The sequence below is a fragment of the Melospiza georgiana genome, chromosome 6 (genome assembly GCF_028018845.1).
Source record: "Melospiza georgiana isolate bMelGeo1 chromosome 6, bMelGeo1.pri, whole genome shotgun sequence".
Classification (NCBI taxonomy): Eukaryota; Metazoa; Chordata; class Aves; order Passeriformes; family Passerellidae; genus Melospiza; species Melospiza georgiana.
In genome coordinates, this window is record NC_080435.1 from 58071851 (window position 1) to 58093008 (window position 21158).

General features: G+C 48.2%; 1 long non-coding RNA gene across 1 annotated transcript; it reads right to left on the reverse strand.

The window, feature by feature from the left end:
* Positions 1-828: 828 nt before the first annotated feature.
* Positions 829-13707, reverse strand: LOC131084590 (uncharacterized). Its single transcript, XR_009114577.1, has 4 exons — positions 13534-13707; positions 12199-12321; positions 6689-6805; positions 829-5901 (listed from the first exon to the last, which is right to left on the reverse strand). It is a non-coding gene; the product is annotated as an uncharacterized LOC131084590 (long non-coding RNA).
* Between the last annotated feature and the right edge of the window lie 7451 nt (positions 13708-21158).

The following is a 21158-nucleotide window of genomic DNA, read 5'->3' on the forward strand; positions in this document are numbered from 1 at the left end:
AGGAACACCCCAGGGTCTGAGTGGTAGCTGCTAATCCTGGCAATGCCACATTCACATGAGGCTTGTAGGGGGTTCAGGATCAGTGGTTTCAGAGCTGCCCTCAGGTTGAGGCATCCAGCTCTTGTCTCCTGATGCAGCAGCTTCAGAGGAGGTGACTGATGCACGGCTGTGCCTATGGCACCTGGTTGGGATGTTCAGTCTTTACAAAACTTGGACCTGCAGCTCAGGTGGTACCCAAGTCCTGGATGGACATGGGGGCTGAAGCACCTGGCCCTAGAAGATATTTCCTTGTGACTGCCTCAAGTGGGGAAAGCCCACCCTTTGTAAATATTTTTTCAGTATCTCTTCAATATGTTCAGTGTTTCACTTCAGCTTCTTCAAGAAAAGAATCCTAAAGAAAATTCCCAAGGGTGAGGAAGATGGTGATCTTTCCATCATAATCAGGATTTTTAGTAAAAAACCCATTTATCTGAAAGGCTCCAAAAGCTAACTATTTTAGCTTTGACCCTTTGGCAGCCTCTGGAACATGCTCTGCAGAGCATCATTAGGAAAATGGTTCCTCGCAGATTTTGAAATAAAATATATAAACAAGGAAAATAAGAAGGGTCTTGCAAGTTCAGAGGCAAGTTGGGATGCAAACAATGGGATCAGGGCAGGACAAGTGAATGACAGAGGAGTTACCCCAGGTTTGCTCTCTGATCCAGGTCCTTCAATGAATCTGTGGTTATAAGTTTTTTAGGGGATTGATGGAGTTAGAAACTTCTCTTTAGAAACATTACATGCTAACTTGTAAACCAAACAACATACAATCAACAAGAGTCCATCTGGTTCAATAGAAATAGATCTTTATTAATAACATGCACATCATACGTATATTTAAAATACATATACATTTTTTCTACTATTCACTTTAGAAAACAATTTCATAAAAACCTTCAGTCAGGTCCCAGGTAATTTTAAACATTAAAAAGCTTTTTTTTTGTTACAGAACCAGTAGGTATTATTCCAATTATTTGGTGTATAATCACCATGTATTTAACATAATGCAGGCTCATGCATTTCAATAGAAATAGGTGTTCCCTTCTCTGCTTTGTCAGTCGTGTCAAATATATGATGATATACTTGACAACACCTGCCACAGTTGCTATATGCAGCTGTGATTCCCTCCTGGGAGCATTCCACAGGTGGTATTTAAATTCTGGAGACAACTTTTTTACAACTTTCTGAGTTGCTACAAGGGGCTCCTGGTGCTGCAGGCAGCCCAGAGCCCAACTATGGCAGAAACCAGAAAAACAGAAATTCATGAATGTCGGAGAGGAAAGCAATCTGAATAAAGAAAACAGGGAATTGGCAGATCCCCTCTTGTGTTCATGGCAAACTGAGGTCAGGGTTGGGTTTCCCAAGGTCCTGCCAAGTACCAAATCAGATCTGGAGAGAGTGCACGGAGATACCAGCGATGGACGGTTTGCGGATTTACAGAACATTTACAGAGGCTCGAACGAGGGTGGGACTTAAGGCACAATAGTCCATATACTCACACATTCATTGGAAAACAGAAATTCAATTTACAGTGCAAGAGAGATGTGTTGGAGAGCTGAAGCAGCAGCTCGGGGTCACTGTCACTGATAACATGGCAATTGAGGGGGAGCTGGCAGCCCCAGCCCCACACAAGCTCGTGCACATGCTGAGCATCAAGCACACAAGGAGCCTCTCAGGAGGCTCTGAGTGAGGAAATCAGGTGATAACCCAAGCATTTACAGGATCAAGGCCCTAATTTCACAGAAGCATGGAATCATGGAATGGTTTGAGTTGGAAGAGACCTTAAAGACCACCTGGTTCCAACCCTCCTGCCATGGGTGGGGACACCTGCACTAGGGCAGGATGCTCAAAGTCAGTGCTGGGGCTCTGCACCAGACCCCACCCACACCCACACTCTGGACCCCACCCATGTCCAGCCAGAAAAGCAGCACAAGGAAAACTCAACTCATAGAAACACGAATTACAGCCAAGTGTGCTGCAGTTCCCAGGTGGAAATGAAATGTCCTAAGCCAGTCATTTTCAAAATGATCAGCTCTCCTCACCAAGTCTGTCCTTGTTACCCAGCTCATCTATATTCTCTCTGATGAATATTCCATCTCCAAGGCAACTGAGTCAAAGGGAAGCAAGGACTTTCTTTACATCCAGTGCAAACATAGCCCATATGTAGGAGTTCCTAATGCAGTCATAATAGAACATATATATATATATATATATATATAAAAATCTATCTCACTGAAAGTTGACCACCTACAGACAGATTCTCACATCAGAAGCCAGAAGAGCTGAACTGTAGCTACAAACCCAAAAAAGAAAAATCACTGTATGTAGCTGTATTAAAATGCTGGTACCCAGTAACTTGGCAACTAAATGTTAAAATCAATATAAGTATATAATTCAAAAGGTGTCAAATATTTTGGGAGTCACTTGCAATGTTATTGCACATTTTTACTTCTTTATCACCCCATAAACTATTTTTAAGCATTCAAATCAAAATTTTCAGACCCACTTTTCAGCAGCACCAATCACTGGGCAAAGCAGAAGGCAGTAAAAACTGAAGCAGACTTAAAGCATGTAGAAAAGTGAACCTTTGATTCAATGCCATATCAAAAAGTCAACTATAAAAAACTCAATTTGTTCTCTAGAAAGAAATAATCCATTTTAACAGGTCCTGGAGCAAGTGAAAATTTAAAAAAAATTAGAGACAATGTGTTTTCTTCAAGAAAACAGCACATGAGAAAAACATGAGTAAATTATCATCCTCTGTCCTAGGTAGCCCAAGGAGTTTTGCGACCTGATGCAGATTTTTGTCTGTTATATCTGTTCAGTTATCACAATGCCTTCACAGAGAAGCTTTCAATAGGCAAGAAAGTATTTCCCTCTTTCAGCAGGCAAAGAACCTCTTCAAAGGTGAATCTGACAGGGCCAATGTTTTTTGTTCAGGTGATGTTAAAGACTTTGATCCTACTGAGCTTTTTTCCTTACATTGAAACGTTTCTAATTTTAAGTTAAAAGATTTGTTTATTCAAGCCAGAGCCATCCTATGAATATAAAGAGTCAGCCAGCGAGAGAAAAGAAGCATTTAAGCATTTCCTGTACATGCTGGATCGTTATGAAATCGAGTGAAAATGGACACTAAGAGAAACAAAATTGCATAACTCAAACCACTTCAGAGTGGAAAATTACATGGTTTGAAAAATCAGAAGACAGGAGCAATTTTCCCTCACCATTCCCCCGGCCCTGGGGTGGCACGAGGCGTTCCCAGTGCCATGGAGGCCAGGGAGCTCCTGGGGGACAATGGCACCTCTGACAGTAGCAAATGGGCCTCTCTGCCAGCTCTTACTGCTCACACTGGGGCTGTCCTACACCCCTGAGCAGCAGCCTGGGCTCTCCCAGCCCCCTGTTGAAGTGGGCATTGCCCCTTCCCACTGGAAACTTCTCAAACCACATTGAAACCATTTCTCAAATCATGCAAGCGGACCAGCTGCATGATTTTGGGCTGGTGCAGGCCCAGGGGCAGCAGGAATCAAACTGTGCACAGCCAGGAAGCTCTGAGGGTGAACTGCACTGGCTGAGGATTGAAAGACAGCCTTTTCTAAGAGATAAGTAAATATGACTTGTCTCAAAGCAAAAACAGAGATCTGAACATTCATCATGACTAGCAGCACCTCCCAAACAGCACTGCCCTGCTTTTTCAGCCTTCCCACAGTATCTGAGATGTTTATATTCTCCAGTTTGCAGGTTATCCTTGTTTTGAATTACACTGCTGACATTAATTTTTTTTTATTAAAAAAAAAAAATCTGGATTTTACTGCTTCCTTCTGTCTCCTAAACCTGTACTGACTTCTAACTACTGATACCAGAGTTAACTTTGTTCTTCACACATTTCTGCTTTTGCCTTTCCTCCAGCACTAACACGTGCCTGGGAGCTGTGATGATATGTGTGACACACACGACCAGGGTGCTCTGAGCAGGGTGACAGGAGGAATCTGACACAAAAAGCACATTCCTGGCAAGCCACAGTATTTGTTCACACTATATAATGCTTCAAAAATAGCATCAGCCACATCTGCAAGAGCAAAGACTTTCAAAACAAATAAAAAATTTGGTTCTTAGATATATATGTATATATGTATATGTATATATATATATATATATCTGCCTCCAGCTGAGTGTGCACTATTATTTACTGTGTTTTAAAGCTTTAAAGTGGTGATAGTCAGCGAGGCAAAGCCAACAGACCTGCAGGACTTTGACAGGCTTTGAACCATCTCGTGTATTTGTTCAGCAGTTCTGGGATGCAGGTCCCTGACAGCTAATTTACAGGCTCATTAATCACATTCCCCCAGATTATAGTGCAATCTCTGCTTCTGGCCCCATGGCTGGAGCATCATCCTTTCCCTAATGTTACTCTTTGGTATTTTCATGACGTAGCTTTGGCAGCTGTGAAACTTTCCAACTTGTAGTCATTCCGTTTGCTGAACATCCCACATGCCATAGCTTGTGAAATATATATATTTACATATTTTAAAGTTAATTCCCAGATTGAAATTAGACATTTCACTTAACCTGAAACATTATTACTAGTGCTGAGCAGTTTTATCAGGAGAGCCTCTGAGGTCTTACCATCATCTGTCAGATACATTCATTCTCTATCTATGTTTTTTTTTTTTTCTGCCTTTTATAGTCCACATAAAAAGAAATTGCTGTCTATTCCCTAGCACCAGTGTGAACCTCGGGCCAAACAGCAAATTAGCATGCAAAGAAGTATTCAGGGAAACAGCTAGGGAAAGAGGCAAATGAAGTTAAGGGAACACTGATGATGGGCTGAAGAAACAATCTTTCCTGTGAGTCATTCTGGTTTGCATTAAAATAGCAAAGTAGATACCAGCTAAGAGATAATATAAGTAAAAAGTGAATGCAATTATTTTTTAAAAAAACCAACCCACAAACCCTTGCAAATCTCAGTACAGAGTGTCTGTAAGTAGCAAGCGAGTTCAGTCTCTGAAAATCCTAAGCTAAAGACTGATTCCTTTGGCACTGACTCCTTCATGGTCAAAGCAATTCTCAAAGAAACTTTCTGTCTATACTTTTATAGCAGATAACTTGTGTTTTACTCCTCACTGTTAGACTACTCCACTGCTTTGGGGGCTCCCCTTGCACCGGGGATGGCGGAATTTAACTGCGAAAGGGATTGGGAGCATCCGTATCTACACACAGGTGACTTCAAGTGCAGCTTAGTTTCTACAAACCGCCTTGCACGCAGTCTCTGCAGGTTTAGGACCTCTGTCTTGCACCTCTCTGTGTGCACAGCAAGGTGCTTCACACCGGGGGTTAACAGAGCATTATCCAAAGCACCTTCCACTCAGCTCCCTCTCCGCCTCCCGATGATCATCGCAAACACCTCTGCAATCAGTGCCTCACCTCAACACCTCAACAAGCAGTCCAAGCATTCAGAAACAAACATCAGTGGGTCTAACAGCTACTTTTTTAATTCATTTTATAAATAAGCAACTGAGGATTTTGCTCCAGGTGGCTGCTCGTGTAGCCCATGCCGTAGACGGCGCTCTCTGCGGAGTAAGGCACGATGCGATACGAGTGCAGCTCTTCATAATAGAGCGACTGGGAACAGCACTCCTGCACCATCAGCTTCAGCCGTTTTCGTGCGTCAGAGTAGGCAGTCCTACAGCACGGAGCCTCCTTAAAGTATTCATAGCTCTCCCTCTCTGTCTCTAGGTGGATCTTCCTCAACAGATTGTTAATTAATACCGACCTACGGAGATAGGCCTCGGGGTCGTCCAGGAAGCGCAGCTTCTGCAGAGACAGTTTTAGGATACAAGTCCGGTCCTCTGGTAGTATCAGGTGCTGGGGAGTAAATGGGTGGGTCTTTAGCATCAAGGAATGAAATTAGGGGGAGGGTTGGGGTCTGGAGTGAGGGAGATACTCAATTTTGGACAATACTCATGGTAATCTTTCAAGGAATGAAATTAGATGAAGGATCGGGTCTGGAGTGAGGGAGGTACTCAGTTTTGGACAATACTTATGATGATCTTTCAAGGAATGAAATCAGGGGAAGGATCGGGTCTGGAGTGAGGGAGATACTCAGTTTTGGACAATACTTATGATGATCTTTCAAGGAATGAAATCAGGGGAAGGATCGGGTCTGGAGTGAGGGAGGTACTCAGTTTTGGACAATACTCATGGTAATCTTTCAAGGAATTAAATTGGGGGAAGGAGTGAGGGCGATAATTTCTTTCAAGGAATGAAATTAGGGGTCTGGAGTGAGGGAGATCCTCACTTTTGGGCAATACTCATGATAATCTTGCAAGGAAATGAAGTTAGGGGGAGGGTTGGGGTCTGGAATGAAGTAGATATTCACTTTTGGACAATACGCATGGCAATCTTTCAAGGAATTAAATTAGGGGAATGGTTGGGGCCTGTAGCAAGGGAGATACTCACTTTTGGACAATACTCATGGTAATCTTTCAAGGAATGGAATTAGGGGAAGAGTTGGGGTCTGTAGCAAGGGAGATACTCAGTTTTGGACAATACTCATGGTAATCTCTCAAGGAATTAAATTGGGGGAAGGAGTGAGTGCGATAATTTCTTTCAAGGAATGAAATTAGGGGTCTGAAGAGAGGGAGATACTCACTTTTGGACAATACTCATGGTAATCTTGATGTAAATGTTCTTCTTCTGCATATTTTCTCTTAAAGTAAGCTACTTTCGACGTCGTTAATGTCTTTGGTAGGCCCCGATCAGATCAGCTCTGCACAAAAGAGGAAAAAGAAAAGTCAGTATTGGCCAGGGTGGCTGCAGCATCACAGTCAGGGTGTGCAGGGCAAGGAGGGATCCAGAGGGAGTCAACATACAGACTGCAGCCCTCAACCCACTGGAATAACAGCTGAGGGGCTGGCAAATGTGAAGCTGTCTCTGAAAGAGCCCCCCTGAGCTTTGCCAGCACAGCCAGCCCCTCTCCCCTCTCTGGAGGGACCACCACAGCCCTGGGCACAGGCAGAGTGTCCTGGTCCTACAGCTGAGTGGGTGTCAGGGCAGCCACAGCCCCACGGAGCAGGCAGGAGATGCCCGAGATGGGAATGTCCCTGACCAGGATGGGGCCACTGTGTCCAGGACAGGGGAGCCTGTGCCCTGCTGGGGGGTGTGGGCCAAGGATTGGGGTTTGATTTCCATCCATCACACACGGAGCTCCGTGGCTTCCCTGGAAAACCAACGCTGAGTGCTCTCACTAGATGGTGGTGTTGTCTCAGAAGAGCAGCAGAGCCCCGGTTCAGTGGGAGGGTGATGGAGAGGGTTTGTACTCTGGGTGGCTTCAGTTTTGCCGGGCACAGAGGATGGAGAGTCAACATTTGCGATAAGAAAAGGAATTTATTGGGCTTTTGTCCTGTGGCAAGAGCCCAGGGGAGGGGTGTTCCTCCAGAGCTGAACCCTGCAGAGGACCAGGGCTCTCTGGGCTGCCTCATCTGAGCTTGCTCATCTCCCTGGAAAGGTGACATGGTGCTAATTCAGCATCTCAACAAGGTGCATAATTCCAATGGTACTCAGCCTGGAGAGCACTGGGTCCCTGTGAGAGCCAGGACTGGGCTTTGCTTGGCTATTCACCAGAAAACACGAGGAGACCTGTGCATTTCTGGGAAGCACAATCTCCTCCCACACCCTCCTTTTATAATAAATTTCTGTTATTTGCTTTTAAATGTCCTTAAAAAAAATAAAAAACCAAACCAAAAAAAAAACCCCACCAAAACTTTATTATACTGATGTCTAAAGCCAATCCAGGGGAAGAGAGTATCCAGAACCACTTCACAGAATAAATCAAAGTCAGGTCCTATGGAAAATATTTTCTCCCCCAAATTGGGATCTCTTTATGGGAGCATTTGAAACTTCGATTTTCTGAAGAAATAAAGGCTTTGGTTCCCTGACACAATAGAAAAGCAATAATGTATTGCAGAGCCAGAACACAGACCTCATGTTGCTGGAAGGATCCTTCCATGGGGCGTGAGGGGCTCCTTGAGTCTCAGCTGCTGCTGGGGGTGCTGAAATACCCACAGAACCATTCCAGGCACTGACAGCATCTCCCCTTCACTGGCAGGAAGGAGCAACGTGTCCTCCCTTCCTTCTACATCAAAAACCCGCAAGAAGGGGCTGGAGAAGAAATCCCTTCAGTCAGAGGATTCTTGCATTTTCTCACTGAATTTTAAGGATGGAGGTTTTTCATGAAGGATTCTGCAGGTGTGTGCAGAAAACTGACAGGTGGAGTTAAACCCCATTTGGAGTCAAGACCCCTCAGCCCTGCCCTGGGACCCATCAGGACATGGGCTGCACTTCAGAGCAGCATTTCTCCAGGAAAGGGATTATTGCTCTTACAGCGGGACCACACTGCCCGGCTGTCAAGGTTCTAGCTGCCCTGGACCCTCACACACATCAGAGATGCTCCCAGCACCCAGCTCAGCTCTCAAGGACAAGGGCAGGGCTATGGTCTTCACCCCTCCACTGGCACAGCTGCAAACACAGCTTTAAATTCATGTGCAGCAACCTCCTCTGCCTGCAGCTTTCATTCCAATATTTGAGTTACCCCAGAGCCTGGGCAGCCTGGATATTTAATTACTCTGATATTGTGTTCTCCTAGGTGAAACCTCACTGTGCTGTGTCATCTGAGCGCAACAACAAACGCATTCATCTCCCCGTGCCATGGGATAGGAGAACATTACAGCTTTCCTCACACTGCTCTGAGGAAAACAAAGGTACAGACAGATGAAGTGACATTCCCAGAGCCACCCAGGCTGTCAGGGCTGGGAAAGGAGCCAAAGCCAGCACACAGGTAGATCCCTTCCTCAAACCAAACCTCTAAATGCTAAAACACACTCCCTAGTGCTTTTCAGGGAAAAGGCTGGAAGCACAGCCTGCGTGCAGAGGAAGCAGAAAATCACCCTGAATGCAGGGGCAGCACAGACAATCACAGCATACAGAGCATCTCAGCTCAGTTCTGCAGCTGCTCTAGCTCCATGCAAAACTCTCCCTTGCTGCTCCAGGCCACGGGAATTCTTCTCCCTGCCCCAGAGATGGAGGGTGATGTGAAATTCAGCATCCCCTGAGCACTGCTGGTGCAGGAGACGTCAGGGAGCCAGGACAAGGGAAGGAGCCCTGGCAGCCTGTGGCTGGGAGGGAAGGAGGGCTGTGGGTTTGCACATGCCACGGGCTGGCTGGCAGGAGCAGGCAGAAAAATTGTATTTTGCTGAGGGACACACATGACCATCCTGGCAGTGGGTTCATTGAGCACCCAGCTGGCATCCCCTTTCTGGGGTTATGTTCAGCACCAGCCTGGGACACACCCCTGGTTGGCTGAATTTAAATTCCTTACATCAGCTAAAGCAGCAAAGTTGTCACAACCCCCTCACCCCAACACCCACAACTCAGTTTAGGAGCAAGAAAGAGAAACAACAACCGAGCAAACACCAAGAGCATCTCCAGGCTCTGTAAGTTTGGCTTGAAATGTGTTCCCAGTTTTAAATGAAAGACTACATTTGAGGAGCAAAGTCGCCCCAAGCTGCTCAACACCACACCATCTGTCAGCAAATCCCAGCAGCTCCAAATCTGCAGAGCTTGGAGCACCCACTTCCCAGCTCAGCAGCTCCAGGGGCTGTCACAGGTGGCTCAGCTCAGCTCCCCCGGAGCAATAAGTGCTGCCTGCACGCCTGCAGGGTGAGATAGAGCTGGAGGCACCCAAATCCCATCCCAGGGCTGCCCAAGAGGAGTTCAGGGTCTGCTCTTGTGATCAGTGCAGCTGCCATCCCACCACTACTCATTCCATCACCATCTTTTTTGTGGCTGCTGCTGGTGCCCACGCATCTGTAAGTTCAGCACCAGCTGTGCCCTTGCACGGTGCCCCCAACACCAGCAGCGATACTGAGCCCTCCAGGGAACCCTCTCCATGCAGGAGGCTCCCAAGGACCCAGTCTTTCTCTAACCCTCACTGGAATTCAGCTCTCCGTGCCTCTGTGAGTGCCTGGGAGCTGCTTGGCCGGGGTTACAGCCACCCGGGGCTGTAGTAATGCCGCAGTGAATCAGACCCTTGGCGTTTTGTTTAAATATAAACACATTGAATCAGTGCTTTTTGTGTAGAAGGCTATTCTCGCCAGCCAAGTGTTTTGACAGCTCCAGCGAGGTGCTGTGAGTCACTGCCTCTGCCTCACTCCAGCTCAGAGACAGATACATCTTAATCACATTACGTTTTCTCCAGCGCTACACCACAAGTCAAGGCACGGGGCCAAAAACCTCCCAACCAGCCCAGCGCTGAGTCCCCAGCCTGAGCTTTGTCCTTCCAGCCTGGATGAGAGTCGGGAAAGCGCATCCAGCATCCCGGCAGCGCTCAGCCCCAAGCTGAGCTTTGTCCTTCCAGCCTGGATGAGGGTCGGGAAAGCGCATCCAGCATCCCGGCAGCGCTCAGCCCCGAGCCCTGCGCTGCTCCCCGAGGGCTCGGTGCAATTTGCACCGTGGGATCGGCAGCCCCAGGGGTGCCCGGGGTTTGCATCCCGGAACGCAGGGCGCACCGGCTGGAGCTGCCATTAGCGCTAATGGGAGTTCGGAGTAGAAATCCCACTCGCGGCAGTGGGGGAATAGATAAAGGGCTGCCTCTGTCTCAAGCTGGGAGCTCTCAGGGTCAGCTTCTCAAGGGTTTTAATTGTACTTTCAACAAAGCAAAATGTGTCTGTTCCTGTTTGTTTCCCCGGGAATGATTGTGGTGCTCTGTGGTGTGGTACTCGCAGAGTTACTAGGCGTGTTTGGACAGAGGGCTGTCTTATCTAAATCGGGTTGGAAATAGATTTATATCGTGGCAACTTCCCGTTTGAACTGCAAATTGCAGCAAAGTCGCTTCACCTGCCCTCCTGCATCGCCCCGGTGACAGCAGCCCCTCCTCGGCACGAATTAATGCCGGGCGATTTCCAGTCTACCCGAGACAGGAGCTAGGACGGGGTTTAAAAAATTATTGAACATCCAGGGAAAAAAACACCTGAGCTTGTGCCTTTGCGTCTCAAACAGCAGAGAGGGATCTGCAAGCTCAGTCACAGAACTTGTTACGTGAGCCCTTGGGAGCATCCCCTCACCTGCCTGCTCCTGCACCTTCCCTGCCTTTCCTCGGGAGGAAAATTCCTCCCTGCCTGCTCAGCGCTGCAGAGAAAGGGCTCGTCGGAATCGATGCTGTTTGGTTGTTGATGCAGACACCTGCAGGGAGTGAGCACGGAGCCGGCCCCGCCGGGCTGGTGACTCAAATGTGCCGCTGCCCTGCAGGGTTCCCATTGCAGCCTGAAGGAGAGCGATCAATATGCGAGCTACGGCTGCCTGAGCCGGAGACCTTCACTGAGCATCCCTTGTGTGCTCAAACACTAAACCTGAGGCTCCTGAGCACACAGAAACCGGCCTTTATCATCAGCAGGAGATGTGACTTTGACATGGCAGGACGCATCATCGTGTCCTTGCTGCTGCTGTCAAAGTGCGGTGACAAACTCCCCCGTCCCCAACCTTCAGAGCCCTCGCAATCAGGGGGTGCTCAGCTGAAACGTGCTCCTGCTTTCACATGCTCTGCTGCCGCTTTTCTCCTCTCCCAGGGCGGCACAAGCAGCTGGTCCCACTGTGGGATTCCCAGCTGATCATGCAAAGCTACCAGACCACGGGCAGATGAACATGTGGATCGAAAACACATGCCAGCCCCGGGATTTCACACGGCTGCCAATCGATGGCAGCCCTTCTAAGCATATCGAGCCCCTCTAGCATATCAGCCTTATCAGGCAGAGCAAGCCCCCTTTCACTGCCTCACGGGGAGCTGGGGACCCCAGCCGCACTCCTGTCTGCTGCCTTTGCACTTTAAAACCGCCTTTTAGTTTGCTGATTGCTCTGCAGAGCTCCCTAATTGCAGATGCTCCCTGGGCACACATGTGTACAAGGCACAAGCATCTGAATGGCCCTCGTGAGGGCATGAAGGCATGAGACTTAATGGCTGAGTGACTATTCCTGTCTCCCTCCTCAGAGTCCCACTGCTTTCCCCTACAGAATAAATTAATAATTCCAGGTTCACCCCCTTTCGACATTAATCCTGATAAATTCCCTCACTCCGCCCCAGCAGCTGAAGTTTGCAAACTTGTTTGTTACCTGAGGGTGCGGAGTCAGTCTGCAAAGGGTCGTTCTGGGGTAATCTCAGCAGTTCTGGTAAGATTTCCCCCTCGCACGGGCTCAGCGAGCATTTCTGGCAGCACGGCACTGCTGAAGGGTCACCTGCCGTGGTGGATCAAGGAGAAACACTCATGGCTCAGGTGGCAAAATCAGGACAAACACGGCGAGCAGCTGGACCACACGAGGACAAAGTGCTATTTCAGCATCCCCACAGGGCTTAGTAACAGGGATAAATAAGAGTTCTGATGTTACACCCAATTCTCTAACTTTGACCTTGCTTTCTGGAGTCCCTTTCACACATCAGGAAAGCAGATAAAACATTAAGAAAAAAAAAAAAAAACATTTCAGTCTCTCAGTGGTGTAGCTATAATCCACTCAGAGCAAATGCTGCAAAAATACAGCTTGCTCCTCTAAATATCCGGATGTTTCTGGAGCTAGAACATTAATTCTGCCCCAATCACCTCTTAAAATGGCACATTATTTTCTCCATTAATTCTTGTCAACCTCAGAGGAAAGCTAAAGGGCTGCTATTAAAACCATGCCATTATTTTGAGTAGCAGCATTAATTCTCTATCATACACGCTCACACTGCCTGCAGAGCAGCACAGGTCTGGGGAAAGTCAGATTCCCATTTCTTTTTAACAGGGTGCACATTTCAGAGTTTGCCTGACACATTTTCCAGGCTGATGCCTTGCCTTCCGGGTGAAGTATTTGGCACGCTGTAGTAAAAACATCTCCCACTCTCATGGGGGGAAAAAACCACCACAGATACATGTGTATACCTAAACTCTGCACTTTTACACGCGTGTGCCAGAGGCACTCAGACTTTTTGAGCACATGAACGAAATTAGACATGTCTAAATGCTGCAAGAGAGAAAGGAAAGGAGAGCTGCTATGTGTGTGTACTCGTGTCTCGGAGCTATAAGACAACTAAATTTAGACAGTTGTGTCATCCCAGAGGATGACAGCATTAACAGGGGATGGAAAGAGGAGCTATGGTTACTTTGCAGAGTTCAGCTCTGACCGTAAAAAGAGGACTCTGATGGAAATGACCTTTTCTAGCGTCCGGCAGAGCAGCAGCACCTCTGCCCGTAGCACTGCGGGACGCGCGGAGCCTCCCCCCGGCTCTTCCCTCTGCCCGCGCTGCAGCAAAGCCACGGGAGCTCCCAAACAAACGCAAAACTTCCTCTGCACGCCAGCAGCCACCTGCTAAACCCTCCGGAGCAGATCCCGCCAGCGAAGCCCCGCACCACCTCCCTGACACGGCAACAACATTTCGCCGTCCCCGGGCACCGCGGGCTCGGTGTCACTCACCCAGCGAGCCCCGGCTCCAGCGGGAGGGAGCGCTGCTCCGTCCTTCCCTCGCTGCTCCTGGCGGAGTGGCGGCGGTGCTGCTGGCGGCGGTGGCGGCTCCTGCGGGTCCCTGCAGCCACTGAGGAGCGCATCACCTCCCGGCCGCAGCCCGCGGAGGTGGGTGCCCAGATGTTCCCCGCGCGGATTGGTCCAGCGGGAGCAGATGTTGCCCGGTTGCTAGGAGCGTTGCTAGGAGCGCTGCTAGGAGACGGTGACGCTCTCTCCATCACTGGCGCGACTCGAGGCCGCGGGGAGGGAGGGAGGGAGGAGGAAGAGGGGAGGAGGGAGGAGCGGGTCCCCACCGCCACCGGGATGCTCCGCGCCGGGCCGGGCTGCGGGGTGAGCCGGAGGATGGAGCGGGTGCCGCGGCTCAGAGCGGGACGGGCGGTGAGGAGCTGCCAGAACAGGGAGGGGGGAGCGGCCCGGGGATGAGGAGGGCGAGGGGACCATAAAAGCTCCCGTCAGGGCGGGCTGAGGGATGCGCGGAGCGGGCCGGCAGCCGCGGAGGCGCCCGGCGCTCGCTGCGGCACTGAGAGGAGAGAGCTCTGCTCGCTTCAGGGAAAGACCGGGAGAAATACAACCCAGTGCCTGGAAGGGCTGGAGGGAGGGGAGTGAATTCGGTGCTGCTGGCAGAGACCAGCTCCTTTACTGGGCCATGTTCCTTACTGGGTCATGACCTTCTGCTCTCTTACTGGGTCATGTTCCTCTTCCCTCCTGATTTATGATTCTCCCTTTTCCCTCCATCAGATCCTGGCCCACTTTTTCCCCTGAGCTTTTGGGATATTCCACCACAGTGCCCTGGGTCCCACCCTGGCACTTACACCCATGATCCCATGGCCAGAAATTGGATTGCTGTAGGATAAAAAGCTGCACAGCAATACCACGCAGACCTCCTCTCAAATAAAAGAGCAGGTCACTGTGGGGTAGGATAACTCCTGCATCACAGACAGATTTTACTGCTGAGCACACTCCTTAAGGCAATAGGTGGGATACCAGGCTGAGTCTGCCCTCACAACCAAGGGTCCTCCCAGAAAGTCTCAGAAAACATTAAAAGGTGTCAGCAAACTCTTACCTGTATAATACAGTGTGCAGAAAGAGGGGAAATCCCTTTTCCTGAAAGCCTAGCTCTGTATGTAAATACTGGGAAAAAAAAGTATTTTTAAAAAAATACATCAGCTATGTGTAGGGACCTTCCCTGGAAGAAGTCAGTCACTGCCAGAGTGAAAAGGAGTTGCACAACATGAGCTTTTCTGGACAGCCAGATTGGTGCCAATGGCTGCACTGGAGTTACTGGCTCAGATCAGCCCCAGCACCAAGCCTGGGCTTTGGTCAGGACTTCTCTGCAAGAAGAAACATCTCTAGACAATAAATTTTCCTCTGTACCTGCCAGCTGTGTCCATTTCCTCTCAACTACCATGGCTGACCCTGCTGCTCCTGACAGACTCACGTTCATGCCACAGCCTCCCTATCCAAGCACTCAGTCCAGCCCAGAGAATCTCAGAATGGTTTGGGTTGGAAGGGACCTTAAAGATCATTTTGTTCCACCCCCTGCCATGGGCAGGGACACTTCCCACTACACCATGTTGCTCAAAGCCCCATCCAGCCTTACCCTGAAAACTTCCAAAACAACCACTGCCACCTCCCATCCTGGCACTAAAGGTGACTCAAAGGCTCAGACAGTGCCAAAAACAAGGCAGGGTGCAATGGGAACATACTCATTTTGACAGCCTTTGAAGCTCCTGGGCAGTTCCCTGTTCCTCTGGGATCTGTAAGATGTCTAATGCATATTCTATCAAGTCATGTCACTGCTGGAAGGACACAGGAGTTCCCCTCCCTCTGATTGCTCCATGAAGGTTCTGCAGAGGATTTTGAGCCAGGCTTTGTCCTCTTTCCTCTTAGTGGAAATGGAGGCACACTGCCTTTGGCATCCACCTGGATCAATATCTCACCTAAATTTGGCATCGACCTGGATCAATATCTCACCCAAATTTTAACAAACTGGGTCTTGGCAAGCCTGAGACTCACCTAGCACATGTCAGTGCAGCAGCCTCAGATCAGTAATTCCCTTGACTTGGATCCCCTGGCTGTATTTGCTACTCAGTGTGCACAAACATGGGCACACATGGCTCCCCTGGTCTCTGCAGCTTGAGGAAAGATCACTCAGGGCCACATATTTACTTCAAATTATCTCTGAAGCTCTGCTTCTTTTATTGAGAAGTCAAATGAAACTCCAACTAATTTCAAATTTGAATTTTCTAGGACAATAGGAAGGCACTAGAATTTAATTGATTTGGATTACCTGCCTTATTATTATGCTGTCAGTAGCAGCAGTTCAGGTTGGTATAATGTTAAATTTACTGTGAGGTGAATGTGACATTTCTCTACTGCTGAATCGAGGACTTGAGCGATTCTTCAGCTCTTCACAAAGATGTTGTAATTAATTCAGTAACATCCCTTCTGTGAGCAGAGATAGAAAAGGAAGACACAGAAGCACCTACTCCATGCTTAAGAGCTGAATGAACGACAGCATCACTCACTCCTATCTCTGTGGAATTTACTGCAATTTTTTAAAACATTCAAGAGAATTTCTGCTGCAAAGACACACCTTCCCCTCTCCTGTCAGCACAAAACCAGGACTTACTAGTTATTATTATATAGCAGGCAATAATAATAACTAGTTGTTATTATATAGCAGGCAATAATAACACAGCCAAAAGGTCAGCTGTGTTTCCTCAGCTGGATCCAAGAAGTGTTTCCATTCCCTGATCAGCCCTGAAGAAATTCTTCCACAATCAGAGTGTAGCTGCTTTTCCTTGCCCACTTCCCAAGGGGGCAGATCCCCTGCCAGTGTAAATCAGCTCTGTTCTGCTGGCTCAAAGGAAACTCCATCAGGAAGAAGAGATGCCCCATCCCATCCCATCCCATCCCATCCCATCCCATCCCATCCCATCCCATCCCATCCCATCCCATCCCATCCCATCCCATCCCATCCCACCCCATCCCATCCCATCCCCTTCCTCCTGCCATGGAAGCTCAAGAAATCACCTCTCTCCTTGTCTGGAGAGGAATATTCCCTTCTGCCTGGTCAGGAATCACTGCCCAGCTGACTCACACACTGTTTTAGTGCAGCAGAAATTAAACAGACCCATGAGCTGGGACCAAAGTCTCTATTGACAGGGATATTATTTGAGAAGATAAGATTTTAAATGTGTGCTGCACAAGATAAAGCCTGGACAGGCAGACAATAGAAGAGCAGCTTTTTCCTTTCATTTTAGTTTTTCGAAAGCAGGATTGCCTGACATATTCAGTGCTATAACAAATACATGTTTTTAAATGGTTTAGAGCAGTTGGAAATATAAAAACCAAGAATATTTGCATTTACTTTAACTGTCTCACAGAATTAGGGAAAAAAAAATCAGTTCCTTCATTTCAAAGCAGTTATGTCTTCGCAAGTCAAGTGTTTAAAAAACTGAATTAAATTAATGTATCCTTTTGAATTCAAGCACCAAACATTCAAAAAATGTGTGTATAAAAGCACCAGCCCTCCTAGGCTGCATATACCTACACAGGTGCTGCATTTCTAAACACAGCATACAGAAGGCATTTTCAAAAGATAAAATACACCCAAAATGTTCTGCAGTTGTACCTGAGAAGTTTCAGATGTGAGGAGCTGCATCCTGGGCTGGGTTTTCTCCTTGGCCTGGCCCACTCAGACACAGACCCTCCAAAGCTCTCCCAGCCATTGGCTTGTCACAGCAAATGAAGATGAGTGGCTCCAGTTTCTGGACCCTGTTCAAGCCTCCCAGTGGTTGGCCAGCCTCAGAGGGACCAGATGCCTTGGGAGGCTAATCCTGCCTCCATCTAAAATGCAGACAGCTCTTTCTGTTCTTTCTGTATAGAACACTATTTTCCACCTCTATCTTCCAACTCATTGCACAAGAAAATATGTTATTTTATTTTTTTCTTTTACCTTCTTACATTTGAGAAAAACTTTTTAAAACCTTCTGAAACAATCTGGGGAACAGTAGAAAAAATGAAGTTCATTTTCCTACATATCTGTGCTCTTTACCCCCTACACTCTCCCCACATCCCCAACCAAATTCCACCACATCCCCTTGGGCACCCCCAGCTCAACCAGAGGCAGCTGGAGCTGTCACAATGAACCAGCCCACCAACCCTTGGCCATCAAACCCACTCCTTTCTGCTTCTCTGGAAATGATCCCCTGCCAGCTGACAAAATCTGTGGAAGCATAGCTGCCTTTGAGACACTTACCCTGCTCTCAAATGTGATTGAAATTGGCCAACCTGTTAAAAAGTGATGGTGGTGGAAGAGAGACTGGCGAGGAGACAGATGGCAGACAGCTCAGCTTTAGCCTCCACTGAGCTGATTGAGAAGTGGGAATGCTTTCACCCTCTCGTGAAAAATGATATCACTCTTTTGCTGAAATTCAAAACTTCGTTTCCTGACATTAAAAATGTGACTTTTCCAAGTGGTCAAAATTAGGATGAAGAAAAAAAAAAAGAAAAAAGGATGTCTTGACAAAACAGCACTTGGTGCTTTGCCAAGGGATGAAGTCATGCTAAAGAATTAAAATGCAGCTGGAGGAAGGACAGGATGATCAGAACGATAAAACACAACACAGCCGGGGCCCACACGTGCTCGTGCTGAGCAGTGCTGTCCCAGCAGGAGCAGCAAGTGCAGTGCTGAGCCCTTGCATTTGCTGTACACAGAGCACAAACCTGAGATTTTACTCCCAAATTCATGGGCAGCCTCATTTGGGCCAAGCTGACCAGGTGCTGGCACCAAGACTGATGGCCCAGCCGCCTCTCCCCAAATCCAGTGCCAGCAGCTCCATCCTGATGTGTGCTGGGCTCACACGGGGTCACAGGAAAGTCTGCCTGCAGGAATGAAACCAACCCTGGACTGGTCAGCCCTGAACTGGGAATCAGCCTGGGAAAACCCTCCTGAGGCTGAGGACATTGCCACAAGGACAGGGTGAGGCTGTAGGAACAGCAATGAGAGCAAGCGTGGTGTTCCCAGCAGTGCCCAAATCCTCCAGGGCCATCACCAGCATCCCTCAGCACTGGGGTGTGGGATTCACATTCTCTGAACCGGAGAGAAGCAGAGAAAAGAATGATCAAAACAATTCTTACCTCATTTGCTGCTCCTGTGTTTTGGAACATGTGGAATGTGTTGGAAGATTATTTCCCTGAAGGAATTTACTTGATTGGACTGTGGTGTGAGTGATTAGTTTTCTTGACCAATCTCTGCAAGCTGTGTCCTGATGGTCAGTCAGGAGACTTGGTTGAATGCTTGTGCAGTTTCAGTTTAGATGTAGTGTAATGTAGTATAGAATAATATAGTATAATAAAGTGATTAATTGGCCTTCTGATATCAATGGAGTCAAATCATTTCTCCCTGCCACAGGGGTTGCCTTGAATCCTACACTGGGGAGCAAGGAGTAGGGTGAGCTGGTGGGAGAGCTGAGGCTGGTTGATTGGGCTGGGAGAATTTTAAGTGGTTTTCAGAAATGTATGGGGTGAAGCAGTGTTAGGATAACCAAGCCAGGAAAACGCTGTCCTGGCCCTGGCTCAGACCCACCTGAGCTCCCAAACCCCTGAGCAAATTGCAGGCAGTGCCTGGCTCTGCAGATCCCCCTCTGTGCCTGGAGGAGCTGCTGGGGGACTGATGCAACCCAGAGCAGCCCCCAGCCCAACCCCTGCAGCCCCCACCAGCCCTCTCAGCTGAGCCTGGACACCCACAAACATCAGCCCTTAGCAAAACATGCATTTCATCCCAGTTTTCACCAAGGAGGATGAGTTTTTCCAAACTCCCTAGTTTCTCTCTGAGCCTCTCATTTCTCCACTATCTTTAAGATGAAGGGCCCTGGGCTGGGTTTTCTGTGTCCTCAGACATGTCTTGTATCAGCTGCCTTTGCTGAGGTTTCCAAGCACTGAAGCTACCAACTGTTGCCAGAAAAAGAAACTCTATTTCAGGGCTGGTCCTGGAAAGCCAACCCTGTTGGTGCCAGCAGGGCTGCAGAAATCGTGGTTTCTCATGTCTCCCTCAAATCTGGCACTGCTATTCTGAGAGGAACAAACTAACCCCAGTTCAAAGTCACCAATCTGGGAGTTTTTTAGTTTCTATCGCTCTCCATCTTAATGTGGGCAGAGATTACAACTGCAACCTGCCAGAAGTAAACCACTCACAAATACATCATGACCAAAGGTAGATGCAAAGAAAAGCAGCCACCAGACACTGACACACTGTTTGTTGGCCCAGTTTCACCTCTCCAGCTCATCATTTGAGCTCTTACCTTCACTTCCACCAAGTGGCCACCCCAGCTTTGATGGGGGCATCCCTCCATGTCAGGAGCCAGGACATCCCTCTGGCTGTCCTGAGCAACCCAGACCCTGCCAGGGGGCTCAGAGACCCTGGCACAGAGCCCAAAATGCCCCTGTGGTTTTGATTATGACCTGTGGAGCAAGTTACCAGCCTTAGATGAAGATCTGCAAGCCATGACAAATTAAGTAGAATGATGAATTTATCACAAGGTGAAGAAGGAGATTTTGGGTTTTTTTAGAATGGGGATTCAGGGGGCAAGATTGAGGGATCTGGGCATGTCCAGCCTTTCTCCTTCTTCTTCTTGGCCTCCATCTTCTGCTGTGTTGTTGGCACTTTTAGATTGGTTTAGAGTAGAAGCTCACTGTCTAACATAGGTGACAGGTATTAGGAAGTAATTGTAAACATTGTACATGTAGTTTTTGGTATAAAGACATAACACTGCCCTGGGGCAGGCAGAGTGCCTGGAACTGTCCTGCTGAGTGGACTTCAGCTGGACAGGAGAAAGAATTTTATAGATAAGGAACAGTAAACAACCTTGAGACTGAGAAATGAAGAGCTCTGACTCCTTCTTCAAGCATTGGACTGGGAAAAGAGACTTTTAACATTTCTCAGGGTCACTGTGACCAGCGAGAGACCCCAACACCTCCATGTCCCACACACAGAGCCAGGATGGCAGCAAGGCTGGTGTCTGCACACTGCAGGGACACTGGGGACACTGACTTCATGTGTCAGCACATCCCTCGTGGGCAGGAGAAATGCTGAATGCAGGAACCACCACAGAGGGGCTGGAGGGACTTCTCCCCCAGCTCCTGCCAGGGCTGGATGGGGCAGCAGGGAAGAGCAGATGTCAAAGGCACAGCCAGCACTTCTCCTTCCCCACACAGAGTTGGCTGGACAGCTCTATGCAGAGGGAAGCAGAGACATGATGGTGATGCCTTAGGGTTTAGCTTTTATATTTTTCAGGTCCTGTACTGCTTTAGTGTGTGACTCTAAAACTCCATAGCCTGTCAGCTGCTTTTCTCCCATTTTGTTCAGATAAAACAATTCCTCTGTAGGCCTCAAACCGAAGGACACCTCATTGTTTCAGACCCCAAGAGATGCAAAACACAGTGAACTGGGGGGCAAACCTGGAGTAAATTGCTTCATTACCTGAAACTGTACTTGGAGAATCAACCCCTGATATGGAAATGGACCAAACTGGTAACTGTATGAAAAACTTGTGACCATTTTCCATCCTGGG